This window comes from Squalius cephalus (assembly GCF_949319135.1).
Source record: "Squalius cephalus genome assembly, chromosome: 4".
Taxonomy (NCBI): Eukaryota; Metazoa; Chordata; class Actinopteri; order Cypriniformes; family Leuciscidae; genus Squalius; species Squalius cephalus.
The window spans coordinates 53,522,341-53,542,491 of record NC_137125.1 but is presented as its reverse complement, the minus strand read 5'-3'; the positions used below and the strand labels follow the sequence as shown (position 1 = coordinate 53,542,491).

Below are 20,151 nucleotides of genomic sequence, written 5' to 3'. Positions count from 1 at the left end.
TCTCATCTCAAGTGTCCCTGGAGAGAATCTTGACTGAGTCTGCCTCTGAACGAGGCTGAATGATACACAACCAGCAAAGTGTTTAAAATTCTTGTAATAACCTTCAGGATCAGATACTGGGTTATATGAAAAAAGTCATGTCAGAATGACAGAAAGTAGAGGTAGGACTGGGTAAATGGCTCCATTTGGCTCCCCTTTCATAACATGTAGCTTGTATTCTGTCATTTTCAGAGCAAACATATAGATTCTGCATTTTTTCAGTAATTGGCTGCCAGTCATCTTAATCAGACAGCATGCTTGTATGTTTGCCTGAAGTTTCCATTTAAATGGAGTCGATCAAAACCCTGAAGTAGATAAAGGTTTCATATCCTAGTTCAAAAAGCTTCTGACAACGTATTACAGGCACATCAGTCTTGATATGATGAATGGGGATTATAAAGGAATACATTACAAGATTCAAAGCTATGTTATCTATGCTGTGCATTACTATAAGGTTTACAGAAAGAGATGTACTAATTGACTGGGTCTTAACCAGTGAAGACAGAAGGTAATTTGGCAGTATTATAGAACAGTTGTCGATCAAAAGTCGAGGATATATTTAAAGGGATGGTTCGGCGTAAAATCAACCTAGGGTCCTTTGCACTATGACCTCGAGCCAAACACCCCCCCCAGAAGCCTTTTTTCCCTTAGTCGAACATTATTAAAGTTAGAGCTTATTTAGAGATATCAGCCTAAAGGCTTAGTGGATCCAAGGTTGTATCTCGTAAATTACCCCACTAATAATGCCCGGAATGGTACCAAACTTCTACAGTAGTACAAATAGGTTCTGTACTCATAAAACGAGGCATTGGAAAGTTTGTAAGTACAACAGCAGTTTATTTAAATAACACTTGCCTGATGGCTTTTCTACCGCTAACTTGGACGTCGAGGTCACTTCCGTGATTTGGGAAAAGCCTGTAAAAGTCCTGGCAGAAAGAGATGCATAAGAATGTAGTGTAACAACGAATAAGTGTTGACAATTTAGTGTTAACTAATAATTGTTGCAAACTGGTACTACCAACACATTATTAGTGCATTCCTGGAACTGGACGTCGTTACACTACATCCTTACGCATCGCTTTCTGCCAGGACTTTCATGTGCTTTTCTCACGACAATTAAACACCATGGATTCCTGCTAATTTAAAAAGAAAAATGCTTAAGATGCATTTGACTTGCTATTCTTTCCACTCAACTTACATATTAGTTCTTGCTATTAAAACTGGTACAGTGTATGAAGGAGGATTCACATTCAACATAATGGTAGATGACCCCTTTCCACCCAGTCCACAATGACATTTACACAAAACTAAAATGCATAAAAAGAATGAGGACTTTCTGATCTTTCATGAATCATCCTGGTGCCCACAATCAAGGCAGAATTGTGACTATGGATATGACACCAGACATATGGGTTACAGTAATGTTAGAAGAAGAAAAAAAAAAACAAGAAAAATCCAATTACACACAAGAGATCTGTGGAGGTTTGCATATAGTTAGACAGACTCATCTATTCTGAATGTGTTGCACACACATGTTGAAATGTCACTGATAATGGACTTTTTCAATTTTTAAAGGAGTTCTCTTGCATTGACATTTAAAGGCATGGAAACTCAGATGAGACAGCCTTAGGGCGAAAAGAGAGATGGCCGACTCGCTTTGTTTAGCGTTTTAATTACAAATTTGATGGGACATGGTTCAATTTGGATAAATTAAGATGTGGTACAACTAGAAAATTCTGCAAAACGTTTTAATGAACACACTGAAGGTAGCAGTGAACTAGTAGCTAAAGATGTAACAAATAAACGTTTGATTAAAAAAAAAAAAGATATTTAATTTTTCTAAATATCTGGAGAAAGCTGTTAGGATTCCCATTAATCTCAATGGCAGCAACCCCGCAAGTACATAACCTGGACACTACAATCAAAAAACACTCGGTTGCAGCACAATATTCCAGCAATAAAAAATGACTGATCACTCTACATTAGAACACACTGAAGCCTCCAGTAAAATCAAGTGTACTTCACACCGTTAAGAACTCTCCTAAAATTACAAATAAAATAAATATATAAAACAATTACTTTTAGAATGGCTGGCATTTTCAGATTTATAATATCGCAATTTTGTTTAAAATAGTGATCATATAAAGTAGTTAATTCAATGTAGCTATTTATATTATACCTCGAAAAATAATCTCTCCAACTGCTTTAAAATATACTGCTAAATGACTATAATTACAGATCCACAGAAATTGTAGAAACAAATGTACTTAGTAGAGGTTATTAAGGGTGTATTCACAACAGGAAAGTCCGATAGTTCGCTTGCTTTGGTCCGGACCAAATCGGATGTTGATTTTTTTTGTTTGGTACGGTTCGCTTTCACACTGCTCTTTTTACAAGTGAACCAAAATGTGTAAACAAAACCACACGTGTGCTAAGGTCGTCCATTCATTGGACAGGAATTCTCAAGCAGGGAAAAGCAGGAAGTGCACAAACAGGCTCAGCATGGAGATATTTTGTAATGTAATATTTGTTATTTTACTGATTTGGTGTTATTCTCTACAAACGCAATATGAAGAAACTATATGGTATAGATAAAAGCCCGCCCGCACCGACAATTGATTGCTTGATTCCTTACATGCGCTTCGTGAGGCACACTAGCTGGCACACGCACGCAAGGTCTCTCGCTCCCTCTCTCTCTGCCGTGCGCGCGCTCTTGCTCGCTCGCTCGCTTTAGACACCATTATGCCAAAATGTCCGTATCCTCATAAGAGCAGTCAAATAAAAGGCGCAGTTTTCTGCAATTGGGTCGGTTCATGTTCACACCGTAAACGAACCGTACCAGAGTTCGTTTGGAACCGTACCGAGACCACCTCTTCAGCTGGGTCTCGGTTCGATTGTTTGGTCCGCACCCGAGTTCGATTGCTGTATTCACACCTGCCCAAAAGGTCCGCACCAAGGGGGGAAACGAACTAGAGTTCGATTCAATCGAACCAAACGAGGCAGGTGTGAATACACCCTTAGTATCAATATTGGTATCGACAACAGGGATAATGGCCTTGATAGTACTTGATACTGGATCAAGAATAAGATTAGTTACACATCCCTAATGTAAGGATAGTTCTGGCGTAAAAGAAAAAAAAGAACAAATACAGCATAACTTGAACATAAGTTGAATTATTAGAATAGTGAGCATTCTGATTCATCTTACAACAAATTTTCTCAAAAAAGGAGGAAAAAAAGCCTTGTACTGCATATACACTCTAGATCAGGGGTGTCAAACTCAGTTCCTGGAGGGCCACAGCCCTGCAGAGTTTAGCTTCAACCCTAATTAAACACACCTGATCAGCTAATCATGTCCTTCAGGCTTATTTGAAAACTGCAGGTGTGTGTGTGTGTGTGTGTGTGTGTGTGTGTGTTGAAGCAGGGTTGGAACTAAGCTATGTAGGGCTGTGGCCCTCCAGGAACTGAGTTTGACACCTGTGCTCTAGATGATAAATACCCAGGTCCTTTGGAAACATCCCATATACTGTTGCATGTGTATGAAATGATATGCAGAACTTTTCCTCTTAGAATCATTTTGTCTGCTATTATGTTTTAGCACCTGACAGGACACTTTATTCATTATAGCAACTGCCAAGTAGCACTAATGAACGATGAGGTTGTCTGAGCAGAAATAAATTCAGCCTTTTGGTTGAGAAAGATGATTGTGAAATCTTGTCCCTTTGGGCACTGAAAATATATGTGAAGGTATCTGTACCTTGGACACCAGAAGGGGGCAATGAAGGCCAAATGAGTCTATCATGGTTTTTATTTGCTCCTTTATCTCCTTTATATCTATGCGTTTCACTTTTTCTCTATTACTGTAAATCTGGCTACATTATAGCCAGATTAAAGCAATGCCACACAATATGGTCCGAAATGATATCACAACAAAATATTTGATAAATATTGCAAGTCCATGAAAGTTGGAGACTATTATTTTAACTTTAAACTAAAATAAATAAGACATGACCATTCACTGCAGCCAACAAAAATAGCTACTCTTTAAGCATGTTGATGCTTAATTCCTCTTTAGAAAGCTGTTCTTCAATAACAGAGCTATTGACCATATGCACAGTGGAAAAACTCCATATGCTTAGGCAAACTTTTCAAAAAGCCACCGCAATCATTGCAGCATCATCAATTACATACTTCTGCTTTCCTAATAGTGTCTCAGCAAACCAAAAGTTTTCTTAGCAAAACTATTTAGAAAAGGTAAGAAAAAAAAAGTTAAGAATCAAGACTGCGGATTCATTCACTTTTGACTTGAGCTGCTGGAAGAGCATTCTGTCAAGACATAGACAGGGGAGAGGAAGAAGCCATAGGTCAGATTTGGACAGTGGCCATTTCAATTTGTCACTTGGATTACTGTAGATTGAACAGACTGCTACAGACACCATGACAATGATAGCAGCTCAGGCAGTATGACAGATTTTCTAAGTTTTACTTCTTTTTTTCTTTCTTTTTTTGGACTATCATTCAAAAGAGTAATTTTGTATAGCACTGTGTTTGTGAACATTTCAGATGGCCAAATGGGCAAAAATGAAATGGCATATTTTATTGAATATACCTTGAATTACAATGACATTATCGTTTTTTTTTTTTTTTTTTTTTTAAGCGTGTCGTGTCATAAAACCATGGAGTTGCTAATAATGTTTGAAGTTGTATGTGCCTTGTGGTGGCTAGGCCATTGCTAGGATTGCAATGAAGTATGTATAGCGCTGTCATCATCTTTACTTACTTTACTTCTCTGTGTCGCTGTTTTTCCCGTCACTTGCCTGCGTTGTCTCTTCTCCTCTTCTTTATATTTGCTTTCTCAGTATCTTCTGATCATCATTAAACATTTGCCCCACTGAGGTAGTGAATAGTGAAGGAGCGAGAGACTTGATCAGAACAAACTCTTGTTTGTTCTTGCTCTCGACAGACTTATGATCTTGTCAGAGATGGAGAGGAACAATAATTATGTGACTTCACTGTCAGATTAAATGCTATAACTACTATAATACTCACCCTCATTCTTCTTACTGTCGTCATTATAATAATCTTCATCTCTGTACTGAATGTTGTCGTCACCAATTGATTTCCTTCCTCGGGTTTCTTACTTCTCTTTTTTTCACCACATTTTTGGCATGGGTATAATTCCTTAAAAAAAAAAAAAAAAAAAAAAAAAAAATTTTCAAGCTTTGAATAATTTAATCATTCTATTAATTTGAATGAAGCCAGGGATGATTGAGAAACATACCTGTGCACCTGAACTGTTGCAGCAGAAAAAAACAGAGTCCAAATACTTCTGGAGGCTACTTTAAATGCTTATTTCTGATGTGACAAATCTGAACAAGGCAACTAAGCGTACAGGTAGTTTAACAGAAAGACATGTATGGTATATTAATGCCTCATTCATTCATTCTTTTCCAAATTTGTATTACAACATGACATCTCATTACAACATGACATCTCATCTCATCCCTCAAGTTAGGGAGGACATAGCAAAAAGGACAGAAGTATAGTTCTGAAGTTTCTGGTGTATTTAAAGGGATAGTTCACTTTGAAATTAAATTTTGGTATGTTTTAGCTTACCTCAAGGATAAGATATATATTTGATATATATACACTAGATGTCGCCTTGGCTACGGCAGTTCATTGGAACGAATGCCGTAGCCAAGGCGGCATCTATTCTACTGTATATATATCTATGCGCCAGTCTGCGTACACGTCACACACCAGGATGCGCGAGCGCCCTCAGATCACTTGGACGGGGCTGTGTACAAGAGTTAAAAAACGATATAAATACTGTTCGTTTTCTCACACAAACCGCTCGTTTCGTGTCTTAGGCCATCAATGTGTACTTACGATGGGGAATTGTTTAATTTGGACGATGGGGAATTGTTTTAATTTGGACTCTGTGCATGCTCTTTGAGACAGTGACCATAGACCTGCATTATATGACTGACAGACAAGAACGGTTTGACCTAAAAATATCAAAATTGAAACTACTGCGGAAAAAAAGACACCTACATCTTGGATGTCCTTGAGGTAAGCTAAAACATACCAAAATTTAATTTCAAAGTGAACTATCCCTTTAAGGTTTAAACCACATTGTAACATTTTACATTAAGATTGAAATGTTTAATAAAATTATATATATATATATATATATATATATATATATATATATATATATATCAGGGATGGGCAACTTCGGTTCTGGAGGGCCACTGTCCTACAGAGTTTAGCTTCAACCCTAATCAAACACACCTGAACAAGCTAATCAAGGTCCTCAGGATTACTAGAAAATTACAGGCAGGTGATTTTTTCAGGTTTGGAGCTAAACTCTGTAAGACAGTGGCCCTCCAGGACCGAAGTTGCCCATCCCTGATATATATATATGAGTTGAGCCGGATACTTGGCTGAAAAGAGTATCCGGTACGGATAAAGCACTTTTGCCGAGTACCAGTATTATACGAGTAATACGAGTCAATATCTGTGCTCGGATTGAATAAAAATCTTTTCCGTTAACGTTTAGGGTTTCTTCAGCTTCAGGTTTGTTTTTTACTTCGGTTTGTAGTACTTACTTATTAACCAGTAGAGTTCTGGTAAACGTGGGGTTTGTTCAGACGTGGTGCTTGGCAGAATGCGACTCGCGTTGCGTCTCTGCCTGTCTGAGATTTTTTTCTTTTTTAAACCGTCAGCTGGCTCTAACCAGTTTTTTTTACTCCACGCACTGAGTGTTTGACACTTTCTTGCTGTATTTCATAAAAAAAATAAAGGAAGTAGTGGTATAAAACTATATTACAAATTAATTAGCTACACACACACACTCTCTCTCTCTCTCTCGCTCTCTCTCTCTCTCTCTCCCTCTCTCTGCCGGTCATCTGAGTTTTTTTTCTGCTGGCTCTAACCAGTTTTTTTGACTTCACGCACTGAGTGTCTGACACTTTCTTGCTGTATTTTATAAAAAAAATAAAGGTAGTTGTTAGGGATGAGCAAGTACAGCATTATCTGTATCTGTAAAAATATAAATCTGTATCTATAAAAATAACAATTTCTGATCAACCCATATCAATTGCATGCTTAAAATAACATACCGGTTAAAGCCCCGCCCATTTCAAGACAACCCGACCCACTTCCGGGTACAGATACAGATAATTCATATGGTTAATACAGATACAGATAATGCTGTACTCGCTCATCCCTAATATATATATATATATATATATATATATATATATTAGGGCTGAACGATATTCTGTTTTAACATCGACATTGCGATGTGCGCATGAGCGATAGTCACATCGCCGGAACATGCGATGTGAAGGGTAGTAGCACTCATGGTGTATTAAAAGAACGGTAGCACCAGGGTGGCACACAGTAAACACGAGTTTGTTGTATGGCTTGTTGCTGCGGTGACATTTGCACGTTCCGCGTGCCTGCACTGTGATTGGTTCGCTGTGCCGCTGCTCAATCCTATAGATAAAAATGGGCGACGAAGAGGATCCACCGCATGATTTCGTACCAAAAATCAAAATCAGCTATTTGAAACTATTTCGGCTCCAAAAAGGAGGATGTTGACCAAAAGGAGGTACTTTGCCTGGAGTGTTATAAAGTTGTGGATGGTTGTCTTTTTAAAACGTCTTTTGTCTTTTATTTTTCATGTTCGCATTTATGAGGAAAAAACAATGTTACGTGACAATTCTCCATTACGGACGCGACCGTTATGATGCGGCACTAAAAGAACTGCTTTAAAACTTTCACAGAGACCTCAAACAGAAAGCACAAAGCCTTTCTTTAAAACGAATTTCGTTTTGTATTAATTGTATCTTAATTTGAATCAGTGTTTCATTATCTAATTTCCTGGATTTAATAAATAAAAAGTTAATATAGCAGACAATAAATAATCACGACACGGAGGCGCCAGCGACTGAACAGCTTAAGCTATCATCCATGAACTGAAACCCGTAGCTTATCTATCTAAATATATCTATTATCTACAGAAATCTCTACTTTTAAAAATAACCATTCAAAACAAAATAAAACTGTATGAAATGTGCATTTCTCTCCGGCGTGTTCGCTACTGCGAAGATCGCGAGTCAGTATCATCAGTATCGATAGAGAATAAGATTTTTTTTACTTATTCTGAGGAATTAGGCTATAGCCTAATGAACAAACAAACATCTGTTAAGAGCGCCGCCACGTTGGATTGCGTAGAACGTTCACCGAATTCTTACAGAAATATGTTCTAATTTTGGAATAAAATATTAAGTGACCTTTTTGTCACTTGTAATGAAGCTTGTTTATTAATGAAATTATTAATATCATGGAATGGTAATTATTGACTTTAGCCTGGATTGATGGCTCGCAATATATATCGTTGGGAAAAAAAATATCGCAATGTGTTTTTTTTTCCAATATTGTGCAGCCCTAATATATATATATATATAAAATTGTATTACAGTGACAATTGTAATTGAATACATAGGGCTATACGATGATTTCACTGTCCAAGTCCGAGTAAAAGCAATTAAACTATACACTCTCGTAGGCCTATATTTTGCTGACACGCCCCAAAAGATTTTTGAGCGGATTTCTTTCGCGCCTGTTGACACGTACCGTAACTATAAGTAACTACTGTCAAATATATATGACAAATGTACAACATGTATCAACATTACAGCAAGTTACATTGCTTACAGCATAAACCTTCGTCATATTCAAGACATGTCGTTTATAATACTGTGTGAACTTGACGACGACTATGATTGGCACTTGCCTATAAAACTTGTGAAACTTGAGAAACACTTTTCAACTTACCTTAAAAATATGTGTCGTTGTTGTCAAATATAAGAACTGTAATGGGCTTACTTTAATCAAAGGGGTGTACATTGGATTGCGAAGCTACAACGACGTTTTCGGCACATCTCTTCAGCTGAGGTGAATTCATTCAAGTTCAAGTCTCGCGCTTCTGCCAGAGCGCGCACGTCGTCAGCGTCAGCGTCTTGTCACGACAACACGTCCTTTGTGACAGCTTGAGACCTGTTGCATGAAGTCGATTTCAGCTATCCAGGTAAATTTGAGATTATTTTTTTCGGGCTCAGCCAGGGTGGATTGTTTTTAAACTTACGCTACACGTTGTAACAATATGTGTATTGTGAAGTTTGTTGCATGAGAGACCTTTATTATGCATGTATGGGAAGCACCCGGGTTGAAACCTTTTTTTTTTTTGGTACAGTCTATGGTTGAAACACACGGCTAACCGTCTCTGCAGGTTTTATTCTGGGTTAGACTAGAGTTCTGATCGTAAACCAAAACGGGACCAATCAACTGTTCAAGCAAAGTGACATATCCGATGCAATAAAACCACTCCCCCTGTATCTCTTGCTCCAAATTAAAGCAGTTTATATAGTGGGGAAAATTTAGATACAAAATTGGCTGTCTTTTGCAGCTGGTTATTTATTAGGCTTGGCTATATTTATTATATTAATTACAATTATGTATTTTAATAAATTCATATTATTATACTAATTAATAACCTAATATTAAACTTTCTATTTAAAATGTATATACACATACATACATATATACATTAAAGCTTTAACATATACATATATACAGATTTTAAACTAAGCTTACGTGTGTTCTTGTGAGCTCTTTGTAAACCTATGCATTATTTTTTAAATTCAGTTGATTCGCATGCATACAGTATTGTCACATATTTTCTTTCAACTGCCTTCCCAAACTCTCACTTCAGCAGCAGTGTTTATTCCTGCCTTGTAAATGCATTTAAATTAATGATATTTTTCATATATTTTTTCTCATGATATTTTATCTCTTCGCTGCACATGACACATTTATAGGTGCACACGCTTCAGAGTTTGACTCTGGATCATCAAACCCTGAGTTGACAGAGAACGTGTATACCGAGGAGCATTGTGAGCCCTCTGAACCTTATCTAAACCAGGCTAGATTTGTATGGTTTTGTCAATTCTAAACTTGCTCTGAAACTAGTTTGTTCAACTAGCTTTATGCAACAGGCCTCCGAAAACACGTCTTAAAGGAGAACTCCGGTCAATTTTAACATTGAGCTCATTTTTTTGTAAATTTGGAGTGCTGTCAATACAGAGAACAACGACAGAAATCGGTGTTGCCTACACGTGTTATCCTCTTTTTAAAATTTGCACCCTGTTGACTTCAATGGGGCAATATTTAAACCTGCTTTTAGCCTCTTAACATCCTTGATGTGTCATTACAAGTGCACAGGTCATGTGAGTGATTCCTTCAGAGTGAACACGAGTGAATCTGACTGCAGTAGATGTGAAAGAAATGGATAAAAATGATGTTATTTAAGCCAGCGCAAATACCTGTATTTACATCCTGTTTTCGGTTGAAGTCCAAAGTAGTCGATTGTCGAGTTCACGTGCATAGGTTTAGTTACCTATGATCACGCGCGTGAACTCGACAATCGACTACTTTGGACTTCAACCGAAAACAGGATGTAAATACGATTTTTGTCATTGTTCTCTGTATTGACAGCACTCCAAATTTACAAAAAAATGAGCTCAATGTTAAAATTGACCGGAGTTCTCCTTTAATGATTTAGGCTAATAATTTAAGTATTTTGCATAGGCATAGATTATTTCCAATTAATAACAGTATGGACTTTTTTACTCATTTAGCTTACATATAACTAAAGTTATACTAAATTTAAAATGTTATTTGACATTCATTTAAAAGGTTTTAGACTCGAATAATAAATGTGCTTTTGGTTGATTTGTTGCTACTACTACCCCTAATAATGATGATATTAACATAAATGACAACAGAGTTAACGTGTATGAACGGTCCAGTGATTTCTTTCGGCAGGTTACATCATTACGCCAGCAGGTCGCGGGCAAGTGACTGTCTTTATAAATCAGTTATGGACTGCGTCCAAAATCACATACTTCCTTTCTATATATAGACAAAAACACAGTATGGGTGCATCTCAATCAGCTCCCTAGTTCTGAAGCCAGGGGACTGATCAGAGAGTCAGCCATTTTAACGGGGACATATCATGCTAAATCCACTTTTTTAGCCCTTAAATGCAATTAGTTGTATATTTGGAGTGTTTAGATGTACAGAAAAGTTGAAATTATTCTCTTCAGGTGCTTCGTTGATATCTTTATATTCTGTTTTGGCCTTATTTTTCAACCTGTTCCGATTTTTCTGTTATCTATGACGTTTTGTGAACTATTACGTCACAGTATTTGCAGCGGAACTGCCAAATAAGGACATTGACTTCCAGCCCAACACTTCGAGCAATCCGCCATTTTTATTTCTCGCTGCAATTTTGTAGTCCAAGCTAAAAGATGCAGAAGTTACGAGAGGGTAAGTTAAAATGTTCGGTTGTTGGATGTAGTAACCCACACGCTTCATTACACCGTCTAATGTAGATGAACTGAAAGAACGAGCAGAGAGAGAGAGACCCGGTCGCGCCCGCGCACTCTCTCTCTCTTCGGAGCCAGGCGAAAGTGTAAACAAGACACCATCTCCAAACTAGACGCTGTCTTGCTCTCTCTCCCTCGCACATATTAATCAAAATAAATCGACACGGTGGTAAAAGGTCGGAAGACCAAAGTTTCATGTGTAAATACAGTAACACACCATTGCGATACATCCATATGAAGACGTTGTTCTGCAGGTTCGTCGTCTTCATTTTCATCTCGCTCCGGCTCCGACTCTGGCTCGAACATGTAAGGCTGGCTGGACAAGTCTTCCGTTGTTGACATTTTGTTAATAACGTGTGAATAAAAAGTTTCTGTACCGCTAGATAATCATATCTCTGCTATCAAACTACAAAAATGGCCGAACGGGGTGGAGTTGAACCGAGTGTCACCTCTGCAACCTGGAGAGGGGGCGGGGTATGAAGTGTCTCAATTGTATTTAAAGAGACCACACCAAAACGAGTTGCTCTCAGACGCACATCAGAAAAGGGGTAGAAAAGGGGCCTGTGGAGCTATGATAATGAGGAATTCAGACCCAAGCATTGCAGTTCCGCTTTATATAGACTACAAATGTATGATTTATATGTAAAAAGGAACGATTTAAAAGCATGATATGTCTCCTTTAAGGGCCGTCTCAATTGCAAAATCCTACCAGTGCACTAAGACTTTTGCTCCCAAAAAAGTTCCACAATGCACCGTGAAAACCAGGGAGCATCAATGCTCACATGTATGCTTTTCAATATCTGATTTCCTCGCTTCTCCGTCCTCCAGCCCATGACCCGAATATTGATCAAAGTTAGCCATCTTGAAGGACATTTCAATTGAAGTTGAAGTGCTTCTTGTTGAGAAACCTCTCCTCCCCTTACCTTTGCAGTTTAAATTAACCATATAGTTCACATATTTCAATAATGTCTCTTGCTTCGATTCCTCTGTCCTCATTTTCTCTACCCATAACTATAGTTGTCACTGACTTCTAAGTTTGTCCCTTTAAACCAGGAACATCTAACTTATGTTTGCTTATTCTGTGTATTTAGGCTTGCTTTAGCCTTGCATCATTGTCCATACAAGAGCAAACTATTTTTCCCCAGTATTATATGGCTGCAAATTAAGGACCGTCTGAAACCTCCACATCTGTATATGAGGCAATTGTTCACCAGGTACAAGCAACACAAGTAGTGCAAGTGTATAGTGTGGAAGTATATAGTCCAAATAGTGTTGTAGTTTAGTAGATTAAGACCTGTTTTACACATTGTGTTTTTGTGTCTCGTAAGTTGCACATATGTACTTAATTTGGTGCCCGTATTAAAACGATACAGTATTAACACTGCCCACATGTCGCAAACTGAGCTCAGCAGAAAATATGTTGAACATGCACTTTATTCACAATCTTTTTTTTTTTTTTTGCAATGGATGTTATGAACCAACATGCAATAACGGAGTGAACTACTTTCATTATTTTCACAATGAGAGCTTGCCGCTGTAGCTGTGGTCTTGCATTGATGACATGGATGATGTAAGCTAAGTAGTGTTTATTTCAACTAAAAAAATAAAAAAAGCAGCAACAGAGAGAACATCTTGTCCCACTTTAAAATGTCTGAAATGAGTACTTTCCTGTGCTGTTCTCTGTTCAAGGTAACCCATCAGAGTGAAACACAAGTTGTTGCCCATGCCTGCTAAGGCCTTGTCCGCACTTATACGTTTTCGTTTGAAAATGCATCCGTTTTGGCCTTCCAGACGGCGTTTTTAGCAACGAAAAGTAAGATTTTTTGAAAACGCTCTCCAAAGTGGATACATTTGAAAACGCTATAGTGTGGACTGTGAAAACTGAAGCCATGTCCACACTAATACATTTTCGTTTGAAAATGTATATTTTTCTCTCCGTTTTGGCCTTCCGTCCACACTGAGACGGCGTTTTTATTAATGAAAACGAAGCTTTTTTGAAAACGCACTCCAAAGTGGATACATTTGAAAACGCCATTTGCACGTTGTAGTGTGGACTGTGAAACCGGTGGTATTTAAAGGTCCCCTATTATGCAAAATTCACTTTTGCATGCTGTTTAGACATAAATGTGTGTTGGCAGTGTGTGTACACAACCACCCAATAGTGATAAAAATCCACTCACTCCTTTTTTATTAATCCCCATAAATCATCAGCAGTGTCTCCCAATGACCTGTTTTCAGAATGCTGTTTTAGTGACGTCACTAAGCACAGGCTCCGCCCATGAGTGTTGACAGACACTGCGGTTTCAACATAGCCCCGCCCTGATCGAGTTCACAGCTGCTGCACTGACGAGAATGTCTCCCAAGCGTTGTAGGTGTTGTGTGGCTGGATGTATTAATCCACATAGCTCTCTCTATTTACTCCCGAAATCTGAGGCAGCCGCTGAAGACGAGGTGGAATTATTTTGTTTTTAAAGAAAATGCTCCCTCAACTCTACCGAAATTCGTTTATGTACTTGCGCACTTCTTATAACTTACAGTGTTTACTCAGTTCTTACGGTGATTTTCTGAAGTAAAACTGACGCTTCATCTTTTGTGTGATGTACAATAAACTTTATTAAACTCATCAGTATATGTTTGATCATCATTCGGACCTGGTCCGAAACAGCAGACTTGTAGGCTATTAATAATGGATACATACAAGCAAATGACAAATACATTATAACCGTAATTAAACTACTAAACTATACCTGTTCCACATACAGCACTCTGACTCTGTAGGCATTATTGTCCGACTCCGGGTCGAAATGAACACCGTTACTGAGAGTTTCTGATATTATCATCATTCCGTGAGATGAGATTGTCCTGTCTCTGTAGCGCGAGCTCGTGAGGCTCCGCCCCCTGTGCCGTCCAGCAGCAGCTCATTTGCATTTAAAGGGCACACACTAAAACAGCGCGTTTTTCTGAGCCCCAAAAAATGACAATTTAAACATATTGTAAAAAATGATCTGTGGGGTATTTTGAGCTAAAACTTCACATACACACTCTGGGGACATCAGAGACTTATTTTACATCTTGTGAAAAGGGGCATAATAGGGGACCTTTAAAAACGATGACGTAAATTTAGTCATGTGACGCATATTGTACCAATAGATATTCATGTTTATACCAGTATTGTGCCTGTTATGTGCTATTCACTTTCACACTGTTGCTAAAAATATTCTACATTGCACACTCATCACAGTCCTGCAAAGATGACAGAATTTACTCACATTTGCTGTCCTGCGGCAATACATGAGAGCAGTTGCGTTTTAGACCAAACATATGGTGACTGCGTGCGACCTGGACCGCGTTAGTGAATGGTGAGATATTTTACTAAATAAAATGATCCTGTCAGAAGAATTGTGCGATAACTTCATCATTTATTTTTCCATCTGAATCATATCAGTGATCTTTTGTGGGGTTTTACGCATGCGCAGTAAGGTGAATTTAGCGTTTTCAAGGGTTTTTCAAAAGTTTCTCATCCACACTGAAACATCTGAAAACGCCTGAAAACACTAGTGTGGACGAAGAGCGTTTATAAACGAAAACGCCGTTTTCAAATGTATCTGGATTAAAGCTACACTGTGTGATTTTTACCCCCATCTAGCGGTGAAATTGTATATGACTACCCAGTGAAAATTAGTTTCTGTTCCTCTCAATTCCGAGGGCGTTTTAACTCCTACGGTGGCCGTATTATTCCAAGATTAACATGGCTTCCAGTTATCACTTCGTCCATGACAATAATAAACAATATGTCTAAAATGAATAAAACTACAGGACAGATGTCAGGAGGTAAACGTCACCCTTGGAATCGGCTATCCCAGCATAATCAGATTAGGCTAATGTTACAATGTGTACAAAGTAAAAGCAATTAAAAATAACTAAAATTTACAGTGTCCTTTTTTTATATAGCTTAAAAAATTGCGCCTTTAAAACTATTCATTACCTGTGATCTGTCGCAGCACAGATTTATGTTACAAGGTAAACAATACTTTTTCACCATTGACGCGAGGATGAAGTTATACTAGAGGTCGTTCTGGCGTTATGCACAACCATGCTATGGTTAGACAAGCAACTATAAAACTTCGAATTTACACAAATGAATTACATCAGGCTGAATTACCTGTCGAGAAGAAAGCAGGCAACCTCGGCGTCCGTTTTAAAATCTTTTCTCCTCATGAGCTCTTTCCATCTGGGAAAAGTTACTCCAATATTGACTATGGTCTTGCTGATTTGTCTGTCGCGTTGACGTTTTAATTCTCTCTTTCAAATGTGAGCACGCACGCACACACACACACACACACACTCCACACTATCTTTCAAATCTGCCGGCACTCGCGAGCTCGCGAGTAATCTCCCCCTCGCATTCGTCAGGTGTCACTGAGTGAAAAACGTAAAAGGCGAAGCTTGAATTTACAGGCATGTCCCTCTTTGGCTAATGTAGTTTCAAGATGGAGGGGCAACATGGCGACCGGCATACGAACCCCTCACCCGTATGTACTTTCAATGGCAGATTATAAACTTAAGAGAATACTTTATTACTTGAAAGAAGTAAATATACATTAATGAGCACATATATTTTTGAAAGAACTAAGTGTTTTTTGCTAAGAATCAACTAAAAAAGTTACACAGTGTAGCTTTAATGTAGACGTAGCCTGAGGTATTTGAAAATGATGACGTTAGTTTAGTCATGTGACTCATATTGAACCCATAGGTATATGTTTATACCGGTGTTGTGACTGTTATGTGCTATTCACTTTCACACAGTTGCTAAAATATGGTACTTTGCACACTCTTCATATCACAGTCCTGCAAAGATTACAGAAAATTCACTTGCATTTGCTGTCCTGCAGCAAAACGTGAGAGCAGTTGCGTTTATTTAGACCAAACATATAATGGTGAGTGAGAGCATCCTGATGCGTATCAGTGAATGCTGAGATATTTCGCTAAATAAAATGATCCTGCCAGAAGAATTGCGTGATAACTTGTTCTGTTTGTGTCATCTCAATGAGCTTTTATGAGGGTTTATGCATGCGCTGTAAGGTGAATTTAGTGCTTTCCGATGTTTTAGTGTGGATGATAAAATTTTGGAAAATGCTAGTGTGGATGGAGAGCGTTTTGAAACAAAAACTCAGTTTTCAAGTATCTAGATTAATGTAGACGGCCTAAGAAGAGTGTTTTCCCCCCCACCATTCAGGTCAAGGATCCCTGAGGCAATGCAACTATAAATGGTTAGCTAGCCATTTATAGTTGCATGAAAGTAGTTCAGCTTTTCCAGTAACAATTTACTTTTTCTAACAAGTAGCCGTGGTGTGTGATGAAGCTATTTGTAATATTGTATTGCATATGCAAGATGTTGACTGATCCATCCTGGAATGAACAACATTTAATAACCATTATTATAATTTAATTATAAATTATTCTGTTTATTGAAAAAGCATATTCTTTAAGCAGCAGTGCAACCACATGAGAACACGTCTGCAGTGGCGTTTAGCATGAAGAGTTGCATTTACACAATAAACAAACGTACACAGGAGGTTTTAGAAAAGTGCAACAGTCAAAAAAGTCTGAACAAGCTTTATTTGACAACAAGAAAGTGCAGCCAGCATTAGGCTGTGTGTCATGAACTCTGATTTCTGTGTTTATACATATGGAGATGGAGAATAGTTTTGACTTGATTAACCGCACATGGTCATACAGATCTGATGTGATTAAAGAAGCATGACATTAAACCTCTTGTTTTCTCCACAGAGTTGCTTGTTATTATTATTATTTTTTTTATTTTTTTTAAACAGTACATTACATTTTTACTTGCGTTCTCTGAATATATTATGACTGATGATGTTTGTAAGGAGCTTATTGGCTTAATCACACATTGTTCCGTCAGCAGTGGTCAGGACTATTTTACAAGCAGTAATCCCATTGGATGAAAATGTGATTAATATTCTGACAGCCTGTTGCCAATTTGCAATCTACCAGAGGAACGCAGTGAGCTCAAGGAGAGGTCTTTGAATGTTGTGAGTAAATATTTTTATATTCATATAATTTTTTTTTTTTTTAAGTAACCTGTAGAGTGCTCTTACTCTTGAACTTCATTATTATTAAGTCTGTTTTCACATAAACACTGGATGACCACTACCATCTGTTTAATAACATAAAAATGCAGTTTTATTTATACGTACGTGGTTGCAACAGTGTTTTAAGTTCTTTTCTAAAAACGAATTGACCGTTTCTTGAACATTCAGTTGTTAAGCTTTCAAATTATATTCAATTTTTAAAGTATATTCTTAATCCATTTATGTATTATATGTTACAGTGCCCTCTGTCACCTTAAATTTTAATTGCAGCAGTGTCCTCATACCTGATCATTTCACCTGATTTGAATTAATTTCTAGATCAGTGTTTCCCAACCCTGTTCCTGGAGGCACACCAACACTACACATTTTCCAACTCTTCCTAATCAATCACACCTGAATCAACTCATCAGCTCGTTAGTAGAGACTCCAAGACCAGAAATATATGGGTCAGATAAGGAAGACATCCAAATTCTGCAATGTTGGTGTGCCTCCAGGAGAGATACTGGTCTAGATCATAGATGTTTACATGTAATAACTTGCCTCATAGACATCCAATGGAATGTGTATGTTAACTTATTATTTTGGAGTTTGGATTTTGGATTTAATTATATTGCGGAGCTCAATTGATATCTTACAGATGCTGTTGCATTAGTTGGATTGCTCATAAATGAGTATGCATTTTTATCTCATACAGTATAACATTCTATAAACACTTGTTTGTTTCTTTCTGAGGCTTGTAGCTTATTAGTGAAATTTGAAGTGTTTCTGATCGTCTCACTGCTTTCTGTTTGTAGGGATCTCTTGGTTTGAGCTGATGGAGGTCATGAGAAGCAACCAGAGCAGTGAGTGACTTTGGCATGGAGTCTTTTGAGGGGTGCAACTGTTATTCACCTGACCTTTTTCCGGACTCAACGGAGCGAATGCTGTTTGCTGCTATGTGCCTTTGGCAAGACCTCTTGGACCTGTCTGATAACGGTACCAGCTCATACCCATTCTCTGGGATAAAGGTTTCAATATGCAATTTCTGTTCTGAACTCGCATGTGTTTGACAATGATCCACTCCAGTTTGTGTACAATAAAAGGATACACGTGATATTTGTGTGCTGTTCATGATTTCCAGCTGATCTCGGCTTTCTAAACATCAACACCTGCTGTTACTTAAAATGAGTTGTTCATTCAGGTTTTCAAATGAGGAATGGCCTCATCTGTCAAATTCACAAGTTATTCAGATGATGTCTGGCCCACGTGGCTTAGATTATATTTTAATGTCTATTAATTTGGACAAGCTCTGACTGATTTGTAATTTAATGATTGCCAAGCTAAAACAGACCAGTTAAGTTTTCCTCATTAGAAATCCAGTTTGTTAATGCCTGTAATATGATGCCTGAATTTTTCAGCATGTGTGTAAATGGAGATGCCCTTCAGATGGTATGTTTCCCCAGAGAAAGTCAGGCAACATCTGAGGTTTCTGTGTGATGGATTGAATCCTGGTGGAGTGCAGGTATCTAATCAGTCTAAGATTAAAGGGAGTGGCTAAAAAGGCACACCCAAAATGTTTACTTAGTGTTTTGTCAGGAAATTTTTATAAGTATATATTGAAAATTTTGACTCCTTGCTCATAACCGCTGCTGGATATTGTCTTGGAAGTCCCAGGGGGAGCGGTCTGGATCTTTACTCCCCCTTCATGTCTAGCCTTCTCTCATCCTGGTCATGATCTGATCTGCTCAGTTCTGCAGCTTGTCACAGCTCAAGACCGGATGACCGTCACGCAACCATGCTTCGGTGACCAGGCTGGGGTTTGAACCCAGGTCCTTCCCACCAGGGAGGACACACTCAGACCACTGAGCCACTGGCACTTCCACACTCACTTCTATATTTTTGGTAATTTTGTCTTTATTTTTATTATTGAAAACCCAGTGAAACTAAACTATTATCCAGCTCAAGAAAGAGATTCAAACCAGAATTGCCCACGCCAAAGTCTGACGTATAGACCACTGCGCCACTGGCACTTTCACACTTGCTTCTGTATTTTTGGTAATTTTGTCTTTATTTTTATTATTGAAAAACCAGTGAAACTAAACTACTATCCAACTCAAGAGAGAGATTCAAACCAGGGTTGCCCACGCCAAAGTCTGACATTCAGACCACTGCGCCACTGGCACTTTCACACTTGCTTCTGTATTTTTGGTAATTTTGTCTTTATTTTTATTATTGAAAAACCAGTGAAACTAAACTATTATCCAGCTCAAGAGAGAGATTCAAACCAGAATTGCCCACGCCAAAGTCTGACGTATAGACCACTGCGCCACTGGCACTTTCACACTTGCTTCTGTATTTTTGGTAATTTTGTCTTTATTTTTATTATTGAAAAACCAGTGAAACTAAACTACTATCCAACTCAAGAGAGAGATTCAAACCAGAATTGCCCACGCCAAAGTCTGACGTATAGACCACTGCGCCACTGGCACTTTCACACTTGCTTCTGTATTTTTGGTAATTTTGTCTTTATTTTTATTATTGAAAAACCAGTGAAACTA

The 20,151-nt window shown here is 38.0% G+C and overlaps 2 long non-coding RNA genes across 2 annotated transcripts; one reads left to right on the top strand and one right to left on the bottom strand.

Moving 5' to 3' along the window:
• Positions 1-4,825: 4,825 nt before the first annotated feature.
• Positions 4,826-5,399, bottom strand: LOC307158006. The gene is made up of 3 exons (XR_013821168.1): positions 5,321-5,399; positions 5,089-5,220; positions 4,826-5,003 (listed from the first exon to the last, which is right to left on the bottom strand). It is a non-coding gene; the product is annotated as an uncharacterized lncRNA (long non-coding RNA).
• A 3,507-nt stretch (positions 5,400-8,906) lies between these two features.
• Positions 8,907-18,700, top strand: LOC307156788. The gene is made up of 3 exons (XR_013820802.1): positions 8,907-9,139; positions 17,425-17,554; positions 18,409-18,700. It is a non-coding gene; the product is annotated as an uncharacterized lncRNA (long non-coding RNA).
• The last annotated feature ends 1,451 nt before the right edge of the window (positions 18,701-20,151 follow it).